The 22,637-nt window shown below is 40.2% G+C and overlaps 1 protein-coding gene across 1 annotated transcript in view; it reads left to right on the top strand.

The window, feature by feature from the left end:
• RPRD1B (regulation of nuclear pre-mRNA domain containing 1B) overlaps window positions 1-17,280 on the top strand; it is a 77,084-nt gene extending 59,804 nt beyond the window's left edge. The window contains exon 8 of the mRNA XM_079945869.1: window positions 17,126-17,280. The gene's annotated coding sequence lies outside the window, so the exon portion shown is untranslated. The remainder of the gene's footprint in view (window positions 1-17,125) is intronic.
• The last annotated feature ends 5,357 nt before the right edge of the window (window positions 17,281-22,637 follow it).

The following is a 22,637-nucleotide window of genomic DNA, read 5'->3' as shown; positions in this document are numbered from 1 at the left end:
TTTTATTTTTGTTAACTTAAAAAGTTCCGTTTCCACATCTTCAATTTGTTTCTTAATTAGTAAGTTCAAGAATTATCCTTCTCTGTATATTTGAACACTTTTTAAAATTGTAGTAAAATGCGCAATATAAATTAACCATTTTAGCCATTTTAAAAGTGTATGATTCATTGGTATTTAATACATTCACGATGTTGTGCAACCATCACAACCTAGTTTTAGAATATCTTCATCCCCTCAAAAGGCAACCCCATAGTCATTAAGCAGTCACTCCTACTCCCAACACCCTGGCAACCACTAATTTGCTTTTTGTCTTTATGAAATTGCCTATTCTGGATATTTAATATAAATGGAATTTTACAACGTGTGATCTTTGCATCTGACTTTGTCCACTCACCATAGTGTTTTCAACATTCATTCATGTTATAGCATGTATCAGAATTTTATTTTTTTAATGGTTGAACAATATTCCATTGTATGGATATCCATCAATATTTATCAGTCAGTTGATGGACATTTGAGTTGTTTTTATCTTCTATTGTCAATAGTGTTGCTATGAATATTCTTGTACAAATTTTTGTTTGAACACCTGTTTTCAATTCTTTTAGATATATACCTTGGAGTGGAAATCCTGGGTCATATGATAACTCTGTGTTTAACTAATTGAGGAACCACCAAATGGTTTTCCACAATGGCTGCACCATTTACATTTCCATCAGCAATGGATGAGGGTTCCAATTTCTCCACATTTTTGCTGTGTTAGGATTTTCCAGAGAAATAGAATCAATAGGATATTGATATAGGTAGGTAGATAGATAGGGATTTATTTTAAGGAATTTGCTCACACAGTTGTGGAGGCTTAGTAAGTCCAAAATCTGCAGGGTAGGCCAGCACCTGGAGACCCAAGAAATAGGTGCAGTTTTAGTCCAAAGACAGTCTGCCGGCATAATTCTTTCTTGCTCAAGGGGAGATGTCAGTCTTTGTTTTATTAAGACCTTTGATGGGTTACTCACATTGTGGAAGGTAATCTGATTTTCTCAAAAGTCCATCCATTTAAATGTTAATCTCATCCTAAAAATACCACAGAAACATCCAAAATAATGTTCAACCAAATATAGGGGCACCGTGGCCCAGCCACATAAAATTAACCATCACATTTGCCAACACTTGTTATTTTCCATTTCTAAAATTATAGCTGTGTTGGTGTCCTAGGGCTCCATAAGAAAGTACCACAAACTGGGTAGCTTAAAACAGCAAATTCATTGTCTCACAGTTCTGGAGGCTAGAAATCCAAAATCAAGGTGTTCACAGGGCCATGCTCCCTCCAGGTCACTAGGGGAGGATCCTTCCTTGCCTCCTCCAGTTTCTGGTAGCCCCAGGCATTCCTTGGCTTGTGGTAGCATGACTCTAATCTCTGACTCCATCTTCACATGGCCATCTTCCCTCTGTGCCTTTGTCCGAATTTCCCCCTTTTATAAGTAAACCAGTCATATTAGATTGAGGCCCACCTTAATCACCTCATCTTAACTTGATTACATCTATAAAGTCCTTATTTCCCAATAAGGTCAAAGTCTCAGATACCAGGGGTTAGTACTTCAACATATTTTGCAGGGGAGGGGACACAATTCAACCCATAACAATAGCTATCCTAGTGGGTATGAAGTGCTCTCTCATTGTGGGCTTGATTTGCATTTTCCTAATGACATTGTGCTTCTTTTCATGTGCTTAATGTTCTTTGTATATCTTTGGAGAAATGTCTATTCAGGTCCTTTGCCCATTTTTGAATTGGGTTGTCTCTGTTGTTGAGTTGTAAGAGTTCTTTATATATTTTGGATACTAGACTGTTACCAGATACATGGTTTGCAGATATTTTCTCCTATCTTGCAGGTGTCTTTTCACTCTCTTGATAGTGTCCTTTGATGTATATAAGTTTTAAATTTTGATGAAGTCTATGATCTATTTTTTCTTGTGCTGTTTGTGCTTTTGGTGTTATATCTAAGTAAACACTGCAGATCCAAGGTCATGAAAGTTTACTCCTATGTTTTCTTCTAGGATTTTACACTTTTAGCTCTTATATTTAGGTCATTGGTGCATTTTTTAGTTAGTTTTTGTGTACAGTGTGAGGTAAGAGTTCAACTTCATTCTTGCTTATGGATATTCAGTTATCTCACCCAGTACCATTTGTTGAAGAGATTATTTTTTCCCCTTGAGTGGTCTTGGCACCCTTGTCAAAATCTTGAACACTTTAAAAAGTGAATTTAAAGGTTAAGTAATGGGTTGTGTCTTGATCAATTCGAGTTAACCTTGAAGATCTTTTCCTAGTTCAACTTTTCATAAAATCTTGACAGAGCCTAACTTCCTGGTAGAATTGTGAAACTCAAAAATATTCATGAACTAACTCCCAACACAATTTTCTTAAATTGTCTCTAACAACTTTTAATGAAGTCACCATCTATTAGTTAAATGATATTTTAAAGTATAAACCAATGGTGAAAACAACTAGGATAGAGATTTTCAGTTCCACCCATGAAGGATTAAGTGCTGTGGGAACTGCCTTCCGCCATAAACAACTAGAAAATCAGACAAAATATACGAGACAAACGTTTTCAGACATTGGACATCAGGAAGCATTGGGACATCTCAGGGCTGTGACTCCCTGAGAGAAGGAAAACACACAGGAAGAGGGGAATTGCCCATCTTACTCATTTAGGATTTTTCCAGTCTTCACAGAGATGGGGAACCAGACGCCCACTGTATCACTGAACTGGGAGACAGGGGTCAGAGTTCAGGAAAGCTGAGGCAGCTAAAATTTACATGGAGAAATAACAGAGAGAAGGTAGCTTCATAGAGGCAGAGCTCAGAAGATCCACAGAGGGCTCCCTTGACCCTTAGGTAAGTTCTGATCAGGACATATGTGGGACGAAACTCCATGCCACCAGAGAAAGAAAAAACAGAAAGCAGTAATTCCCAGGGCTCACAGAGATCTGGGAATAGTTGAAGTTTCTGCTAGCCAGAGAAGAGACATTGTAATACACAGTGTTGGATAGAATCCTGAAAAGGTCATGCCTTTGTGGTGGGGCTAAAGTAGTCCTAGAGTAAAGGTTGCTTTTAGCCTGCCATAAAACAAGCTCAGTATTAATCCTCAAACTGATCTGCAAGTAACTGCTTGGCAGAACGAAGTCCAGCACTGTTTAAAGAAATACAACAAAACCCAACACTCAACAATGTAAAGTTTATTATATTTGGCACAAAAAAAAATCACCAGAGTAGCAGAAAAATATGATCAGAACCAGGAGAAAAATAATTCAACAGATCCAAAACAACACAGATGATAGAATTAGCTGACAAAGATTTTAAACAGATATTATTAACATTATAAATGCTCAAGGAGATATAAAGGAAAACATGAACATAATGAGGAAAGACATAGAATGTATTTTTTAAAAATCCAAATCAAATTTTTGGAGATGATACATAGACTATCTGAAATTAAAATAAACTGAATGGGATTAACAGCAGAAGAAATTAGACCCTGCAGAAGAAAAGATCAGTGAAGTTAAAGGCACAGAAATAGATATTATTCAAAATGAAGCACAAAGAGAAAATACTGGAAAGGGAATGAAAAGAGTAGCCTGTGAAACAATACCAACTGTCAGAAATACATACCAGAAGGAGAGGAAAGAGAGAAAGAGACAGAAAACATATTTGAAGAAATAATGGCCATTCCCCAAATATGATAAAAATGTTAAAGGGGCATAGGTCCAAGAAACTCAGTAGTCCTCAAGAAGAACAAACATGAAAAAAACTTAACATCCTAAGACACATCATAGTGAAATTGCTAAACCACTGATAATGAATAAGAAGAAACATATACCAAGGAACAAAGATCAGAGTAGCAGCAGACTTCTCATCATAAACTATGCAAACCAGAAAGGAATGGCATGACACCTTTAAAGTGTTGAAAGGGGGGGGGAAATGTAGAATTCTGTATTTAGCAAAAATGTCCTTAAAAAATGGGTGGGGATGTGGCCAAGATGGCAGAGTAGGAAGACCCTGAACTCACCTCCTCCCACAGGCATGCCAAAATTATAACTGTTTAGAGAGCAACTATCTATGAGAACAACTTGGAGGCTAGCAGAAAAGATTTTCCACAACTAACGACATAAAGAACTACAACAAGGTGGGTAGGAGAGGTGAAGATACAGTAAATCCAGGACCCACACACCCAGGTAGGTGACACACAGTTGAGAGCATAATCACAATTGCAGAGGTTCTTCCCAAGGAGTGAGATATCTGAGCCCCACATCAGGCTACCCAGCCTAGGGGTCCTGCACTGAGAAGATAAGCCCTAGAACATTGACTTTGAAGGCCAGCAGGCTTGCATACAGGAGAGCTGGAGAGCTGTGGGAAATAGAGAGTTTGCTCTTAAATGGCACTCACAAAATCTGACATATTCCAGGTCCCCGTGCAGAGGCAGTAATTTGAAAGGATCCTGGATCAGACCCTCATGCTAACTTTAGAGAGCCTCCTGGAAAGGCAGGAGGCAATTGGGATTCTCCTTGGGGACACAGACACTGGAGGCAGCCATCTGGGGCAGCTTGTTCTACCATGAGGACACTGGTGGTGGCAAGCATCACTTTGCAGTCTTCTCTCTGACCCATTAGTGCCAGGGTTTTACCCACCTGCCAGCAGACCAGCACCAGTCCCAGGACCCCCCAGACCAAGCAGTCAGCTGCCCCAGGACCCAACCCAGCCCACCACTGCACAAGGCAAGGCCTGGCAGCCAACCAGACCAGGGCCCAGCACCCCCTTACTAGCACACCCATAGTAGTAGGCCCTGTTACAACAAAAGGGCCCATGCCACCCACATAGGGGACACCCCTAGAGCATACAGCTCTCGTGACCAGAGGGGAGTGTGATGCTGGGCCCCATAGGACATCTACATAAGGCCGCTTCTTTAAGATAAGGAAACATAACCAACCTATCTAATATACAGAAATAAACACAGGCAAAATGAGAAGACATAGGAATATGTTCCAGACGAAGGAGCAAGACAAAACTCCAGAAGAACTAAGTGAAGTGGAGATAATCAGTCTACGCCCTAAAGAGTTCAAAGTAATGATCATAACAACACTCAGCAAACTCAGGAGAAGAATGAATGAACATGTGAGAAGATTAATGAAGAGGGCGAAAATATAAAGAACTAAATAGGGCTGAAGAATACAATAACTGAAATTTAAAAATACACTAGAAGGAAGCAACAGTAGATTAGATGATACAGAGCAGTGAACTGGAAGACACAGTGAAATTACCCAAGCTGAACAGAACAAAGAAAAACATAATTTGAAACAATGAAGGTAGTTTAAGAGACTTCTGGGTCAACATCAAGCATATTAACATTTCCGTTACAGGGGACCCAGAAGGAGAAGGGGGGGTTGCTATTTGAAGAGATAATAGCTGAAAATTTTTGTAACCTAGGAGAGATAACAGACATCTAGGTCCAGGAAGCACAGAAAGTCCCAACTAGATGAGCCCAAAAAGGTCCACACCAAGACACATTATAATTAAACTGGCAAAAAAAGATAAAGAGAGAATCTTAAAAGCAGCAAGAGAAAAGCAACCAGTTACATAGAAGGGAACTCCCATTAGACTATCAACTGACTTTTCGTCAGAAACTTTGCAGGTCAAAAGGGAATAGCATGATAAATTTAAAGTGATGAAAGGAAAAAACCTACAACCAAGAATACTCTACCCAGCAAGACGATTATTTAGATTTGAAAGAGAGATCAGGAGTTTCACAGGGACTTCCCTGGTGGTCCAGTGGTAAAGAATATGCCTTCCAATGCAAGGGACGTGGGTTTGATCCCTGGTTGGGGAACTAAGATCCCACACGCCACAGGGCAACTAAGCCCACGCACCACAACTGTTGAGCTCACGCACCTCAATGAGAGAGCGCATGTGCTGCAAACTACAGAGACCACACTCTGTGGAGCCCGTGAGCTACAACTACAGAGCCCATGTGCCCTGGAGTCTGCACGCCACAACTAGAGAGAGAAAACCACACGCCACAACTAGAGCGAAGCCCGCGCGCCACATTTAGAAGCCTGAGCGCTGCAGCGAAGAGACTGCATGCCAAAATGAAAGATCCCGCATGCCTCAACGAAGATCCTGCGTGCTGCAACTAAGACCTGATGCAGCCAAAAAAATAAAGAAAATAAATAAATATTTTTTAAAAGTTTCACAGTTAAGCAAAAGCTAAAATAGTTCAGCACTAGCTTTACAAGAAATGTTAAAGGGACTTCTCTAGGCAGAAAAGACTACAACTAGATATATGAAAATTATAAAAGGAAAAATCTTATTGGTAAAGGCAAACATACAGTAAAGATAGTAGATCAATCACTTATAAAGCTAGCAGGAAGGTTAAAAGTCAAAAGTAATAAAATCATCTATATCCACAATAAATAAGGGATAAAGAAAACATAAAGATGTAAAATATGATGTCAAAAACATTAAATATGGATAGGAGGAATAAAAATGCTTGGTTGTTAGAATGTGTTGAACTTAAGAGATCATCAACTTAAAATAATCATATTTACATAGTTATATATGAGTCTCATGGTAACCACAAACCAAAAATCTATAATACACACACCAAAAAAAGAGAAAGGAATTCAAACACAACACTAAAGATAGTCATCAAATCACAAGGGAAGACAACAAAAGAAGAAAAAAGGAACTACAAAAACAACCGTAAAACAAACAAAACGGTAATAAGTACATACCTATCAATAATTACTTTAAATGTAAATGGACTAAATGCTCCATGAAAGACAGAGTGGCTGAATGGATAAAAAAACAAGACCCATGTATATGCTGCCTACAAAGACTCACTTTAGATCTAAAGACACACACAGACTGAAAGTGAGGGGATGGTAAAATGAATTCCATTCAAATGGAAACTAAAAGAAAGCTGGGGTAGCAATGATTAGATAAAATAGACTTCAAAACAAAGACTGTAACAAGAGACAAGGAAGGACATTACATAATGATAAAGGGATCAATCCAACAAAAGGATATAACAATTTAAAATATATATTCACCCAACAGAGGAGCACCTAAATACATATGGCAGATAATGACTATAAAGGGAGAAATTTATAGTAACACAATAATAGTAGGGGACTTTTAACACCCCACTTACATCAATGGACAGATCACCCAGATAGAAAATCAGTAAGAAAACACTGGCCTTGACCAACACATTAGACCAGATTAATTTAGTAGATATCTTATAGAACATTTTATCCAGAAGCAGCAAAGTACACATTCTTTTCAAGTGCACATAGAACATTCTTCAGGATAGATCACGTCCTGGACCACAAAACAAGTCTCAATAAATTTAAGAAGATTGAAATCATATCAAGCATCTTTGTTGACCATGATGGTATGAGATGAGAAATAAAATACAAGGAAAAAAGAAACTACATAAAACACAAACACATGGAGGCTAAACAATATGCTACTAAACAAGCAATGGATTGTTAAATCAGGAAATTTTTCAAAAACCTGAGTGGGAGAAGGTGTGTGTGAACAATTTGGCAAAAAGAGGTTAATACCCAAAATATATAACTCATCAAAAAAACAACCCTATTTTTTTTTTAAATGGGCAGAGGAAAATAAAGAGCAGAGAACCTGAATAGATCTTTTTTTCCAAAGACAGGTGGCCAACAGACACATGAAAAGATGCTCAACATCACTAATCATCAGGAAAATGCAAATCAAACCACGATGAGATGTTACCTCATACCTGTCAGAATGGCTATCAGCAAAAATACAAGAAATAACAAGTACTGGTGAGGATGTGGAGAAAAAGGGAACCCTCGTGCACTGTTGGTGGGGATGTAAATTGGTACAGCTGCTGTGGAAAACAGTATGGAGAGTCTTTAAAAAATTAAAAATAGAACTGCTATATGATCCAGCAGTTCCACTTCTGGGTATTTTTGTGAAGAAAACAAAAACACTAATTCTAAAAGAAACATGTGCCCCTATGTTCATTGCAGCATTATTTACAATAGCCAAGATATGGAAGCAACCGAAATGCCCATCAACAGATGAATGGATAAAGAAGATGTGGTGTATATATACACAATGGAATATTACTCAGCTATAAAAACGAATGAAATCTTGCCATTTGTGACAACATGGGTGGACCTAGAGGGTATTATGCTAAGTGAAATAAGTCAGAGAAAGACAAATACCATATGATTTCACTATACGTGGAATCTAAAAAACAAACTGAACAAACAAAACAGAAACAGACTCATAGATACAGAGGTCAAACTGGTGGTTGCCAGAGGGGATAGTGTGGAATGAAATAGGTGAGGGAGATTAAGAGGTATAAACTTCCAATTATAAAATAAGTCATGGGATGTAATGTTTAGCATGGGGAATATAATATTGGAATAACTTTGTATGGTGACAGATGTTAACTAGACTTCTCGTGATCACTTTGTAATGTATAAAAATATTGAATCACTATATTGTACCCCTGAAACTAATTTAATATTGTTTTGATCCCTGAAACTAATTTAATATTGTAAGTCAATTTTACTTTAATTTTTAAAAAGAGAGAAAAAAATGGAAATGAAAGAAAAATGTTTTCAAAGCAACAAAAGCTGAAATAATTCATCACCAGTAGACCTGAACAATAAGAAATGGTATCTGAAGAAGAATGATACCAAGATAGAAATCTGGATCTACACAAAGGAATGGAGAGCACTGAAAATAACTCCATGGGGAAGTATATAATTTTTTTTCTTATAATTTAAATGTCTTTAAAAGATAATCGAGGGACTTCCCTGGTGGTCAAGTGGTTAAGAGTTCGCCTTCCAATGCATGGGTGTGGGTTCAATCCCTGGTCAGGGAGCTAAGATCCCACATGCCTTGTGGCCAAAAAACCAAAACATAAAACAGAAGCAATATTGTAACAATTTCAATAGTCTTTAAAAATATTACACATCAAAAAGAAAATCTTAAAAGAAAGATAATTGTTTAAACAAAAATAATAATGTACTTTGAGTTTTATAACATACAAGAAAGCAAAATATATGACAACAAAAGCATAAAGTCAGAATGGGGAGAAATGGAAGTATTATTATAAGGATCTTATAGTATTCGTGATGTGTTATAATGTCACTTGAGAGTAGAATGTGATAAGGTAAAAATATACACTGCAAAGTCTAAAACAACCATGAAAATAACAAACAGCTGTAGCTAATAAGTGAACAGAGGAGATGCAATGAAATCATAAAAATTATTTTCAAATATTCCAGAAGGCGGCAGAAAAAGGAAAAAATGAAGCAAAGAATAGATGAGACATGTAGAAAACAAATAGCAAGGTGATATGCTAAAATCTGATCATATCAATAATCACATTAAATGTCTAAATACCTCAATTAAAAGGCAGAGATAGTAAGAAATTTAAGGTGCATGGTTTCAGGTGTCGGAGTCACCAAGTAAGACACAGCTCACATAGGCACTAGATGGAATGATGCTTTACTCACGGAAGAAAGCGAGATCTGCTTTAATAGCACTGGTTCCCCATGGTCAGCGGGTCCTGTCCTGCAGCTGACACAGGAAGATGGTCTGCATGTGCCCCTCATTGTGCTGCAGGAGGAGGACCCTGTTCCCTCTCCCCAGGAACAGATATAAGCAGTGGGGTTGGCCAGATGCCACTTAAGCAGAACAAAGACATATACATCAAACCTGTTAGCAGGGGAAAGATATTTGCAAACAAGGTGATATGCCCAGCACTAGCTGTGAGGGCTCCTTACCTTCCTGTTAGGAAATGTTTCAGGCCCCAGGAACACGTTCATGCAGCTGTGCAGGAGTCAACAGGCTGTGTATGACCACATTTCCCAACATATTTACTATCTGACCCTTTACAAAAGTCTGCCCATCTCTGGGTTAATGTAATATGTACTTCAGCCCAACAAGAGACCATGATGACTGCTGAATTATTGGGGTATGAATTAATGAGGTCTCCATGTATTTCCTAACGTGCACTTTCAAAATATCAGATGCTTAGGTTAATTAGTTTTTGTCTCCCTGGACCAGGAACCCACTGGGTAATTGTGGACTGTTAGATATGCATGTGGGCTCAAAGCCAGGTTAGAATGCATTTCACTTCCCTGGGTAGGATCTTTGTGATGTTGCTCCCCTGGAGGATTCCCCTTCAATTAAATCTGATGAGTCCACTCGGCATGCTCTAGGCTAGAGCAAAGAGCCCTGAACTTGGAACCCAGGTGAAGTCCCAACTCCATCACTGCAGAATGGAGTGACTTAAGGCAAGTCACTTCACATCTCAGGTTGAGGCTGACTTACCCAGGAGACAAAGTATTTCCAGATCTCCCTAGAGATCTTCATCGCTGTGCTTAACATGAACAACTGCACAGAGAGGCAGCACAGGGAGGTTACGGGCACCAGCTCCAGACTCCAATGATCTGAGTTTGAGTCCCAGTCTCCCCACTTTTTAAATTGTATTCTATTTTATTTTATTTATGGCTGCGTTGGGTCTTCATTGCTGCGCGAGGGCTTTCTCTAGTTGCGGCGAGTGGGGGCCACTCTTCGTTGCGGTGCGCAGGCTTCTCATTGCGGTGGCTTCTCGTTGTGGAGCACGGGCTCGAGGCGTGCGGGCTCTGTAGTTGTGGGTCGTGGGCTCTAGAGCACAGGCTCAGTAGTTGTGGCGTGCACCGGCTTAGTTGCTCCTCGGCATGTGGGATCTTCCTAGATCAGGGCTCGAACCCGTGTCGCCTGCATTGGCAGGTGGATTCTTAGCCACTGCGCCACCAGGGAAGCCCCCCAGCCTCCCCACTTAACTGGTACTTTGGCCGAGTGACTTTACTCCCCTGTGTCTTGGTTTCATCATCTGTACACCAGGGATGACAATAATAGACTCGTAACTCCGAGGGTTATGGGGATTTAATGAATATTGCTAAAGTAAGCTGAGCTACATGAGTGTTTGTTAAATAACTAAAAGCTGTTTACTGTTATGGAACAATCAGTGCAAACTGGGCATGTGAGCCTGGGATGTGGTACAGCTGGACTCAGCCGTTCTTCTCTGGAGGCCATAGAGCAAGAACTGTGTCCTTTTAAAGTCACAGCTGTTGTGAAAAGATGCTGAAAAGGGGCACTGGCCAATTGCAGGACAGTAGCTAGGCCTCAAAATCAAGGCCTCCCAGGAAGGATGACTTGGAACAGTTTAGCCTGCAGATGAGAGGGCAAGTATGGTGGTGCTCAATGTACATAGATAAAGGCAGGCATAAAAATGGTTCTTATTTTGAGGATAAAAGTGGGGACAGGAGTTGGACGTTTCAGTGGGGACAGCTTCTGACCCACTATCAGGAAGACATTGCCCCACCAAGGCTGGCTGACCCTTCTTGTCCGGGGTGCTGTAGGGTACTTCTCAATTAAGGTAGAGAGTTAGACGAGATGAAACATACAAGGGCTCTCCCATATCGAATACTCCTGGACTCTAATATTTCTGTTGGCTTTGAGATTTGACTGCTGATACGTGTGGTAGGAACGAAGCCATTGCTTTTAAAGTTCCAAAATTTGAAGCTTGCCAAGAACTCTCTAAGAGTGTCTGCCCAGATTTCCTGGGCCACCTCCTGATGGATTGCTCAGCGGCCTGTCTTTACTCTAAACCTCCCCCACCTCCATGGATTATGAAACACGGGTTGGTGGTGACAGCCCCTGGCAAGGTCATAGAAAGGCATTATTTATCTGAGTGCTGTCATTGCTCAAGAACCTGAAGACAGACCTCCAGACCCTCTTGATATCGGCACTGGTTGCCTTCAAAACTTCCAAAGGGCCATCCAGACTTGACCCCTAGTTTGCCCAGAATGCAATGGCATCTGGATTTCATTTCAATGGCTTGACAGTCTATGAAGTCATTTCCAAGAGGGGCCTTCTTATCTGCCTCAACCAAAACAAGCATGTTCAGTCCTGGTTCTGAGGTAATTAAAGTTCATTAGGCTTTGGAAGTACATTACAGCATGACCTGTTATACATGAATTCAGATCGTCCATGGTTCAAATCAAGCTCTCTCTCCCCACCACCATCTACGTGGCCAACCATGGAACAGACTGGAAGCAAACTCCCTGGAGGCAACAAACAGTGCCTACGTGACCCCTTATCTGGGGAATAGTTACAGAGGGGATTCGCAAATCTCAATAGAACAGGGGCTGCAAACTCAGATGCCTTCAGGACCTGGGGAGGCAATAGGAAGGAGGCAATTTGGCCAGCTGTGGACAGGCAAATGTGTGACAACCGCTGTGTAGTTCAGCCAACTGTCGCACGCCGGAAGGGAAGATCAGTATTACCAGATTGTCTGATTTTTCTAAGAGAATGCGGAATCCTGGATTTGCATGTAAAAATAGTTTTTTAATGTTGGCAACTAATTTGAATACCAGTTTGGAATTTTGTTTTTTTGGAATATCAGTTTGTCCTTGGAATGCCAATTTGTTTTGGAATGCCATATTGTTATTTTTGCACGTAGAAAGTTACTCTGTGCTGAGGACCTGTGACAGGAGTTTGCACAGCTGACCACAGTCTGAAGAAGACCACACCCCTGTTCAAAGAAGACTCTATTAGCCTCAGATCAGAGCCTGCAAGTACCTTCAAGTTAATCCAGTCCGACTACTTACAGCCTGCTGTAGAGACAGGAGCACTGGCCAGAGAGTGGAGAGCCCAGGTTCTCGTCCCAGCCCTGTCACTGATTCCCTGTGTGACCTTGGGAAAGTCTCTGTCCTTCTCTGGCCTCGGTTTCCCCTTCTGGAATTGGCCCAGAATATCTCAGGTCCCTGCCAACTCAGATGGTCTAGAACTCTGCCTGAGAGGAACCCCAAATTGAGAATCCTCAAAAACAGGGCTTGTTCTTAATTTGGGGTGAAATGGCTATTTTCAGAACCGGTTGTGCATCTTTGGAACCAGTAGTTCCAGAGCTAAGAAAAGAATTTACCGGAAAGGAGGCTTTGCCAGCAGCTTCTGGAGTTTTTGTGCCAAGATCTTAGGGCTGATGGAGGTGATCAGTTAGCATTCGTCAAGTGCCAATGGTGAAGGTAAGTGGGGCTTATGACAGATGGGAAATGGCAGGTGAGGGGGTCACACAGAGGCCTGGCTTCTTGTCCTGTTCTCACTCACTCTGCATCCCGGGAAGTCCTTCTCTGTCCCTGTGTTTCAGTTTCCTCTGAGGAAATTGTCTGGCTGGTTTCTGAGCCCCCTTTGAGCCCTGGAGTTCTGTGATTCTAACAAATTATGTTTCAGAGTTATAGTTTTATCATCTTCCCAAGGACTTTAATTTTTTTTTAATTCAACAGGTGTTTCTTAAGCACCCCCTGGTGATAGGCACTATGGATGCAGCTAGCAAAACCAGAAACAATCCCTGTCCTCATGGCACTTAGATTCTTGGGGGGAGACAGACAGCGACCAATCAGGTAAAGGCACAGTGGGCCCGGCAAAGTGCTATGACCAGAGGATGAATTTTCAACAGGTGACGTGAACCTGGGTTGCGGCATCTTCCAGAGCTCACGGCCCCCGGTTTGCCATGTTGAGAGTCCAGAGGGAGGTGCCGAGGGGCTACCCCAATCCACAGAGACCACCAATAATCGCAGACAACATGTATGCAGCACCTTCTGGATGATGAACCCTTACATTCACCATCTCGTTTAATCCTCACAATAACCCTACGAAAGTAGGAAGGCCTATTAGCCCCATTTTGCAGGTGAGAAAACCAAGGCTCAAGGTCAGGTAGCTAGAGAGCACAGGACTGACCCAGGTCTGCATGCTTATGTGCTCTACCTCCTGGGCCCCTCTGGTGAGGATTATGGATGGTGGCTGGGTGGTATGGGGGAGCTGCTTTGGGGGATAAGGTGGCAAAGCTGAGAAGTCCAGGCCCTCCATCCCTGCTCCAGTGAAAGCAGCTGCACTGTTCCGTGTTGTGCCTTTGTGTTGTGCCTTTAAGGGACTATGTTAAATTTCACTGGAAAAACAGTTACAAAAACCAAACCAAACCAAACCAAACCAGATGGCATGGTGTTTCAGAGTGTGTGGCCTGAACTGAGAAAGTCCCAGTCCCAAGTCCCCACTTAGTGACCTGGGGAGCTAATAATAGGTCCTACCTCATGGGGACTCATGGGGGAATTCCATGAATCAAGCCCGTAAAGCCTTAGCACGGTGCTGGGAACCGAGTAAATACTCAGTGGGGTGCTACTTGCAAGGAAAGATTTGCCTTTATCAAAGGGGTCTGTTGTTGGAAAAAAACCATGACTCTAGGCAGCGGGGAGACTTTGAAGGCTTTGAACAGGGTGAACCCACTCAAGTTTGTGCTTGTGGAGAAGCCCCTAGGCCGGCACCTACAGCCATCGGGGGAGCTGTTCCGTTTGCCACAGAACTTGAACTTGGTAGATAAGTCTGGTGGGGCCGGGGGCGGGGGCAGGAGACAGGGCAAGAGAAATGCCGTTGTGGGTTTTCTCTGAAAGGAAAGCCTAGGAGAAGGAAGTGGACAGCGATAAGATTAGGGATTGTTACAACATGTTCTGGAGCCATAAATCCTGGTTTATTTTACCCACTTTACCGAAGGATTAAGTTGATTCTGAGAGGAACCAGAAGAAAGGAGAGAGGCTGCCTCCCAGGGACAAGTGTGAGAAGAGCTGAGGTCCAGCCTGGGGAGAACCAGCCTCTCACTCTGAGCCCAGTTTCTTTCTCCAACACCCCTGGACACAGGCCATCCTGTCCCTGCTTGAACCCTTCCAGTGACGGGAAGCTCACTCACACACAGGGTAGCCTGTTCCGACAGGTTTATCTCTGAACGTTCAGAAGACCTTCTTGTCCCCCAAGTGCAGATCTTCCCCCCAGTAGCTTCTTTCAATAATTCAGTGGGTGATTATATGGAAACATATTTTTAATATGTTTATTTTGAATCCAATAAAAATGCTAAATTTTCTTGTTAATTTAGATAACATAGTTGTAGATCATTTGGGGTTTCTCTATATATACTAATTATAGCACCTTTGAAAGATGACTTTTATTTCTTTTCCAACTCTTACATCTTTTATTTCTTTTTCTCGCCTCACTGCACTGGATAAGACTGCCAGTAAAATGTTGAATAAAATGGGTGCAGTGGGCATCCTTGACGTCCTGATCTCAAAAGGAAAAGCTTGCAATATTTTACCATTAATTATGGTAGCCACAGACATAATCTTTATCAAGTTATGGTAATTCCCTTCTGTTCATAATGTTGTAGATTGTCATTTTTTTTAGTTTTAAAATCATGACTAAATATAAATTTTTTATCAAATGGTTCTCTGCGTGTAGTTTTTGTCCTTTAATCAGTTTATGTGCTGAATTGTATGAATAGATTTTCTATTGTTAAATCAACCTTGTGTTCCTGGGATTAGCCCACTTTTGTGGTATCCTTTTATATAGTGATTTATGTGGCTAACACTTTATTAAGGAGTTTTCATTTATATTTATGAGTAAAGTTGGCCTGTAACTTTCTTTTCTTGCTGTATCCTTTTGCTGTTTTGGTAGGCAGGTTATGTTACTCTCATAAATGAATTGGGGATTATTTACTGTTTCTCTGTTCTCTAGAAGCTAAAATTGTTTCTTCTTTGAATGTTGGATAGAACTGGCCAGTGAAACCATCTAGACTTAAAGTTTTCTTAATGAAAGGGATTTTCAGTGTTCTTAATTATTAGAGGACTCTCTAGGTTTTCTATTTTGTCTTGAGTCAAAATTGGTATATTACACCTTTCCAGGTTGTCCGTTTCATTTAAACTTTCAAATGTATTGACTCAAAGTTGTTCAGAATACCCTCATTTTTCTTTAATGCTGGCAACCTCTGTAGTGATGTCCCACTTTTTATTCCTAATATTGTTTTCTTGGTGCCAGTTCTGTTTTTCTCTAGACCAGTTTCCTTCAGGGGTCTATCAATTTTACTACCTTTTCAAAGAACTGTCTTTTGGCTCTGTTTTAATCTTTGCTTTCTTATTTTATTATTTTCTGTTCATGCCTTTATTATTTACTTCTTCCTACATTTATTGAATTTGTCTTGACATTCCTTTTTTTTTTGGCTGCGTTCTGTCTTAATTGCTGCGCGCAGGCTTTTCTCTAGTTGGAGCAAGTGGGGGGCTACTCTTCATTGCAGCTCGCGGGCTTCTCATTATGGTGGCTTTGCCCATTGTGGAGCACGGGCTCTAGCTGTGGGGGCTTTAGTAGTTGTGCCTCGTGGGCTCTAGAGCACAGGCTTAGGAGTTGTGGTGCATGGGCTTAGTTGCTCTGTGGCACGTGGGATCTTCCCAGACCAGGGATCGAACCCGTGTCCCCTGCATTGGCAGGCAGATTCCCAACCATTGCACTACCAGGGAAGTCCCATGCCTTGACATTCTTTTTACAACTTCTTGGAGTCGATGTTTATTTTATCAATTTTCAGCTTCTTTTCTTCTCTGACATATGTATCTAAGACTATAAATTTCCCTCTATGTACTGATTTACCTACACTCACAAATCTTTATATGAATTAATTTGCTATCAGTTCATTCAAAATATTTTTTAGCTTCCTTTATCAGTTCTTCTTTAACCCATAGATTATTTAGAAGTGTATTTAAAATTTTCCTAGCATATGGAAATTTCTAATTATCTCTTATTATTGATTTATACCTTAGTTATAAGAAATAGCTGGTTAGCTAATATGCTCTATATGATTTTGGTTCTTTGAAATTTGGTGAGACTGGCTTTATAGCCCAGGTTATAGTCAAATTTTGTAAATTGTTTTTTGTGTCTGAAAATAAGGTGTTGGACACAGAGTTATCTATGTATGTCTGTTAGGTCAAGTTTTTTCACTGTTTTGTTCAAATCCTCTGAGTAGAGACTATAGGTTCCCACTCCGGCCTGGGTTTCCTCTCTTTTCTGGAGACATAGGCAGACTGCACTTCTCAGTATACTTAGAGATGGGAGAGAATGTGTGACCAGTTCTAGCTAAAGAGATGTGAATGAAAATGATATGTGTAACTTCTGAGCCAAGGCAATTAAGAGCCAGTGTGCTTCCTCCACACTTTCTCTTCTTTAGAAGCATCTGTGGGAACTACAGAGTGAGATGGCAGAGGCATGTGATGAGAGCAGACTGGATCTCTGGGTCACTCCTTGGAGGAGAACTGTCCTGAGAATTGCCTGACTTCACTGGACTTTGTGTGACTGACAAATAAACCTTTGTTGAACCAAGCCACTGAGACTTCGGAGTTTTTTGTTACTGAGGCATAACCTATCCCTATCTGATAAATACATCTTTTATATCCATACTGACTTGTCTCCATGTTCTGTCAAATACTGAGAGAGATGTATTGAATTATCATTCTATCAATTTTTGTTTTGAAACTATGTCATTAGGTGTATATAAAATTAAGATAGTTATATAGTCTTATAAATTAAAACATTTACCATTATACAACAGCCTTCTTATCTCTAGTAATACTTTTAATGATAAAGTCTCTTTTATTTTATGTTAATATAGTCACACCACCATTCTTTTGTAAGCTATATTTTATTACATCCTTTTACTTTCAGTATCTATATATCCTTATGTTTCCTGTATGCTGCTTGTAAACCACGTATAGTTGTATTTTTCAAATCCAAGCTATACAACGATCTTTATATTTTAACTGAAGCATTTAGTCTTTTGATATTTAATATAATTATTGATGTATATGGGTGTAAATCCACTCGCTTATTTTGTGTTTTCTTTTCATCTCACCCTTTCTATGTTATTTTTCTATTCTTTTTGGCTATTCTGAATTGATTATTTTTTAATTCTATTTCCCTTCTCGACCAGCTTGGAGATTATACATCTTTTCTGTTTTTTAAATGTTGTCCTTGAAATTACAACATGAATATTTAAATTTATATAATCAGTACCTTTTATCTTTTCCCAGCCACTGCAATGCTACTTTGACATATATGCCGTAGTTTTCATGTATTATAATTCTATCAAATACTAAAGAGAGAAAGAAATTCTACTGGACATTAATATTATTGTTTATATATAGTTAATGTTCAGATAGACCTGCAGATGTATTTATCAGTTTCTTTGCTCTTCATTTCTACTTTTATCTCAAGCCTTCCATCAGGGTTAATATTGCTTTTACACAGAGTATATCCTTTAGAATTTAATGAGGTTCTATGAGCAGAAAGTTCTGATTTTGTTTGTCTGAAAATGTCTTTATTTAAACTTTGTTCTTGAAGTACATTTTGGTGGGTATAGAATTTTATTTGGGTAGCTGTTTTCTTTTGGCCCATCAAAGATAGCATTTCACCATTACCTGGCTTCCATTGTTGCTATTTAGAAGTCAGCATCACCTGTCATTCTTTTGAAGGTAATTTATTGTATTCTCTAGATGCTCCTTAGATTCTTCTCTTTGTGTTTAATGTTCTTCAGCTTTTCTGTCATGTATTTAGACATGGATTTATTCTTATTATTTAGCTGGGGGTTTGTTGGGATTCTTGAATTTGTGGATTAGCTCTCATCAGTTTTGGAAAGTTCTCAGTCATTATCTCTTCAATTATTGTGTCTGCCTCTTCTCTCTTACATCCTTCTGAAACTCTTAATAAACATATTTTAGACTTTCTCGCCCTGTCTTCAATGCCTTCCCAATTCTCTTTCATGTTTTACATCTGTCTATTTCTCTGTGGTATATTCTGGATCATTTATCTTCTGCTTCTCTAATTCTCTCTTCAGTTCTGTCTAATCTGCTATCAAGCTCAATCATTGAGTATTAAGTTTCAGTTATTAATAGTTTTCATTTCTAGAAGTTCTGTTTGGTTCTCTTTTAATTGTTCTAGGCACCATTTGTGCTTTCCTGTACCATGCAGATATTTGCAAGATCGTACTCCTTCCTTCTTGCTGTTCCCTATCTGGATTGCAAATCCTCACTTGTCCCTACCCATCCTCCACACCTGGATGTAAGTCTCACCTCCTTTCAAAAACTTTGGCCGACAGTTACGATGGAAATTAAAGCCACATTCATCATTTAATCATTTTGTGTTTACTCAACAAAAAAAACCTACTAAGTGCTAGGCAGTTTCTATGGGGGATACAATGATGCATCAGGCCTGGAACCTGCCATTGAGAAGCTGTGTCCTGGGAGGAAGCTGATATGAGAAAAAGGAAATGTAGAATGAAATCTGTATACCTTTCTTGAATGCCTTTTGTGTGCCAGTCACTTGGCGGGTTCTGAGTACACAGAAGGGAACAAGATACAATCTCCTCCCTCCAAAAGGTTACAGTGTAGTAGCAGAGATGAAATGAGGACTTAAATAATCATGTGAAATGTAATAAGTGCCAGACACATGATGGGTGCCTTGTAAATTATCTCTGAGTGAATGATGTAAGTTAATGTGGCAATTCAGAGGAGAAAGAGATTACTTCTGATGGGAATGGATCAAGGAAATCTTTGTAATGACATTTGAGTTGGGCCTTAGCAGTCAGCTATTTTGAGGGCATTCAGATAGCAAGGAGAAGGTAGGGGCAATCCAGGTATTGCATGAAAAAAGGCATGGAGTATCTTTTTATTTTTAAAAAGATATAATTATTGAGATATAATTTATTGAGATATAATTTACATACCATAAAGTTCATCTATTTAAAGTGTACAATTCAGTAGTTCTAAGTATATTTGAGTTGTGCAACCAACATCATAATATAATTTTATAACAATTTTCATCATCCCCAGAAGAAAATATTAGCAGTCACTCCCTATCCTCTTGACCCCACCCTTCCCCATCCCGTGACTCTAGGCAACCACTCATCTATTTTCTGTCTGTTTGTCTATTCTGGACGTGTCATATAGAATGGAATCATAGAATATGTGGTCTTTTCATTTAAGATAGTGTTTTCAGGTTTCATCATGTTGTAGCATGTATCAGTACTCTATTCCTTTTTACTGCTGGATAATATTCCATTGTATGGATATACCACATTTTATTTACCCACTCATGAGTTGGTGGACATTTAGGTTGTTTCTACTTTGTGTGGGGGGGTGCGGGGGTTGTTTCTACTTTTAAGCTACTATGAATAATGCTGCTATGAGTATTCATGTTCAGCTTTTTGGGTGGACATATGGTTTTTTTCTTTAATTCCACTAGGAATGGAATTGAATGAAATGGTAACTCTATGTTTAACCTTTTGAGGAACCATCAAACAGCTTTCCAAAGCAGCTGCACCATTTTATGTTTCCAGCAGCAGTGTATGAGTGTGCCAACTTCTCCACATCCTCGCCCACACTTATTATCTGTTTACTGATTATAGCCATCTGGTTGCTCTGAAGTGGCATCTCTTTTTGGTTTTAACCTTCATTTCTTAATGTCTAATAATGTTGAACATCTTTTCTTTTGTTTATTAGCATCTGTATATCTTTTTTGGAGAAATGTCTCCAAGTCCTTTCCCTATTTTAAAATGTGGTTATTTGACTTTTTATTAATGAGTTGTAAGAGTTCTCTATATATTCTGGGTACTAGACTCTTATCAGATAGATGATTTCAAATATCTTCCCCATCCTGTGTGTTGCCTTTTCACTTCTGGATGGTATCCTTTGAAACAAAAGTTTTAAATGTTTATAAAGTCCAATTTATCAATCTTCTCTTTTATCACTTGTGCTTTTAGTGGTGTGTCAGTTGTTCTATTTTTTAACCTGGATGCTGGTTTCATGGCTGGGTCCAGTTTATGATTTGTGGACTTTTCTGCACATGTACTTAAGGCTTTTTGTTAAGGGGTGATAATAATAATTGCAGCTTCTTCCCCTGGGTCATTGTGGGGACCGAATGGGCAAATGCCTGCACAGTGCTCGGCACAGCATCTGGCTCCCCTCAGTGCCAATACACAGCAACTGTTATTGTTCTTTTATTGTTAAAATCTAGCTCTGCCCCTGATTGAGTGGGTGATCTTGGCCCCAAGTCACTTCACCTCGTCAGACCTCACTTTCCTCATCTGTGAAATGGGTTAGTACTACCCACTTCACCAGGACCACCAGGTGCCTCAATGATACAAGATACAACATCATCGAGCTTCAGATCTGCCCCAAGGACACCATCACGAAGGTTTGAGTCAATAAAACAGGGAAGAGGGGGAAAAAAACCAGTCATGACTGAGGAGAGACAAATTGGCAGCGCTGTGAGCATCTGGGTGACTGCCAAGAGCGGCTGTGGGCCGCTCAGAGTTTCCATGAGCAGAGCTGACCAGGCCTGGGAAGGAATGAAGGGGGAGTTGGCTGACAGAGAGTTGGCTTCCATGTGGAGCTGGGTGTACCAGGCTTGGGCAGGGCTGGAGCTTGAGCCTGGCCGGGCAGGGGGCAAGGAAGCTCATTCTGGAATGATCAAGACCAGCCCTCCCTCTCCTCCTCAGCCCCCCACACTGGCTGCCCCTGTTCTATTTCAGTCTCCCTGTCTTTGCCCAAAATATCCTCCCAGCCACCTCCACCTCCTCCGCCCCTGTCTTGCCTTTGAGGTCCCGCCCAGGAAGAATTCTCTGCCCTTCCTCCCTCACTGGGCATCTCTGCAGCCCCTCCCAAGCCTCCCCTCTGCTACCCTGGCATTATCACTCCCTCCCTGGGGTGGCTGGAGGGAGCTTCCTAAAGCATCAGGGAGATCATATCACCTCCTGCTCACAACCGTCCAGTGGGAACCACTGCATGGTAATACCAAACCCTTCTCTGGTCTCAAGGTCAAGTCAAGGTTTCAAGGGGCTTGAAGCTTATACCATTGGAGAGGGAAGCATTCATTAAAGTACAACATGCATATAGAAAAACATACGTCATAAGCATATGGCTGGATGAATTCCCCCAAATTGAACACACCCATGTAAACCGGCCCCCAGCTCAACAATCAGCCCAGCATCAACACCCCAGATGCCTCCCTGATGCCCCTTTCCAGTTACTAACCATTCCCTAAAGGCAACCACTGTCTGACTTCTCACATCATAGATGAGTTTGCCTGGGGTTGAACTTCACATGAATAAAATCATTCAGTGTACCGTGCATCTGGCATCTTTCCTTAACATGCTTGTGAGATTCAACTAAGTTGTTGCATGTAGGTGTCATTTATTTTTTTCTCATTCTTTCTTGTAGTGTCACTTTGAATGACTATACCAATTTATATATCTGTTCTGCTAGTGTAGGACTTTTAGGCTGTTTTCAGCTTTGGGGTATTATGAAGAAAAAAAAAAAAGACTGCTAGGAACATTCTTGCACATGTCTTCCAGAAAATATATGGGCTCATTTCTGTTGGGTAAACATCCATGAGTGGAATTGCTGTCTCATAAAGATAAATGATTGTACATTTAGAAGATATGGCAAATAGTTTTCCAAACTGGTCATAACTATTTACATTCCCCTCACAGTCACATAGGAAAGTTCTTATTGTTCCATATTTTCACCAACAATTCGAATTTTTTTTTTCTTTTGCTTTGCATTTTAACCATTCTGGTGAGAAGGCTGTGGTATCACATCATGAATTTAGTTTTAATTTGGGGCGGGGGGACCACCTTTAATAAAAAGAATATAAGATAAAATTACAAATATAAAACTGAGTACAAA

The sequence above is a fragment of the Stenella coeruleoalba genome, assembly GCF_951394435.1.
Source record: "Stenella coeruleoalba genome assembly, chromosome: 15".
NCBI lineage: Eukaryota > Metazoa > Chordata > Mammalia > Artiodactyla > Delphinidae > Stenella > Stenella coeruleoalba.
This window is presented reverse-complemented; position numbering and strand designations above follow the sequence as displayed.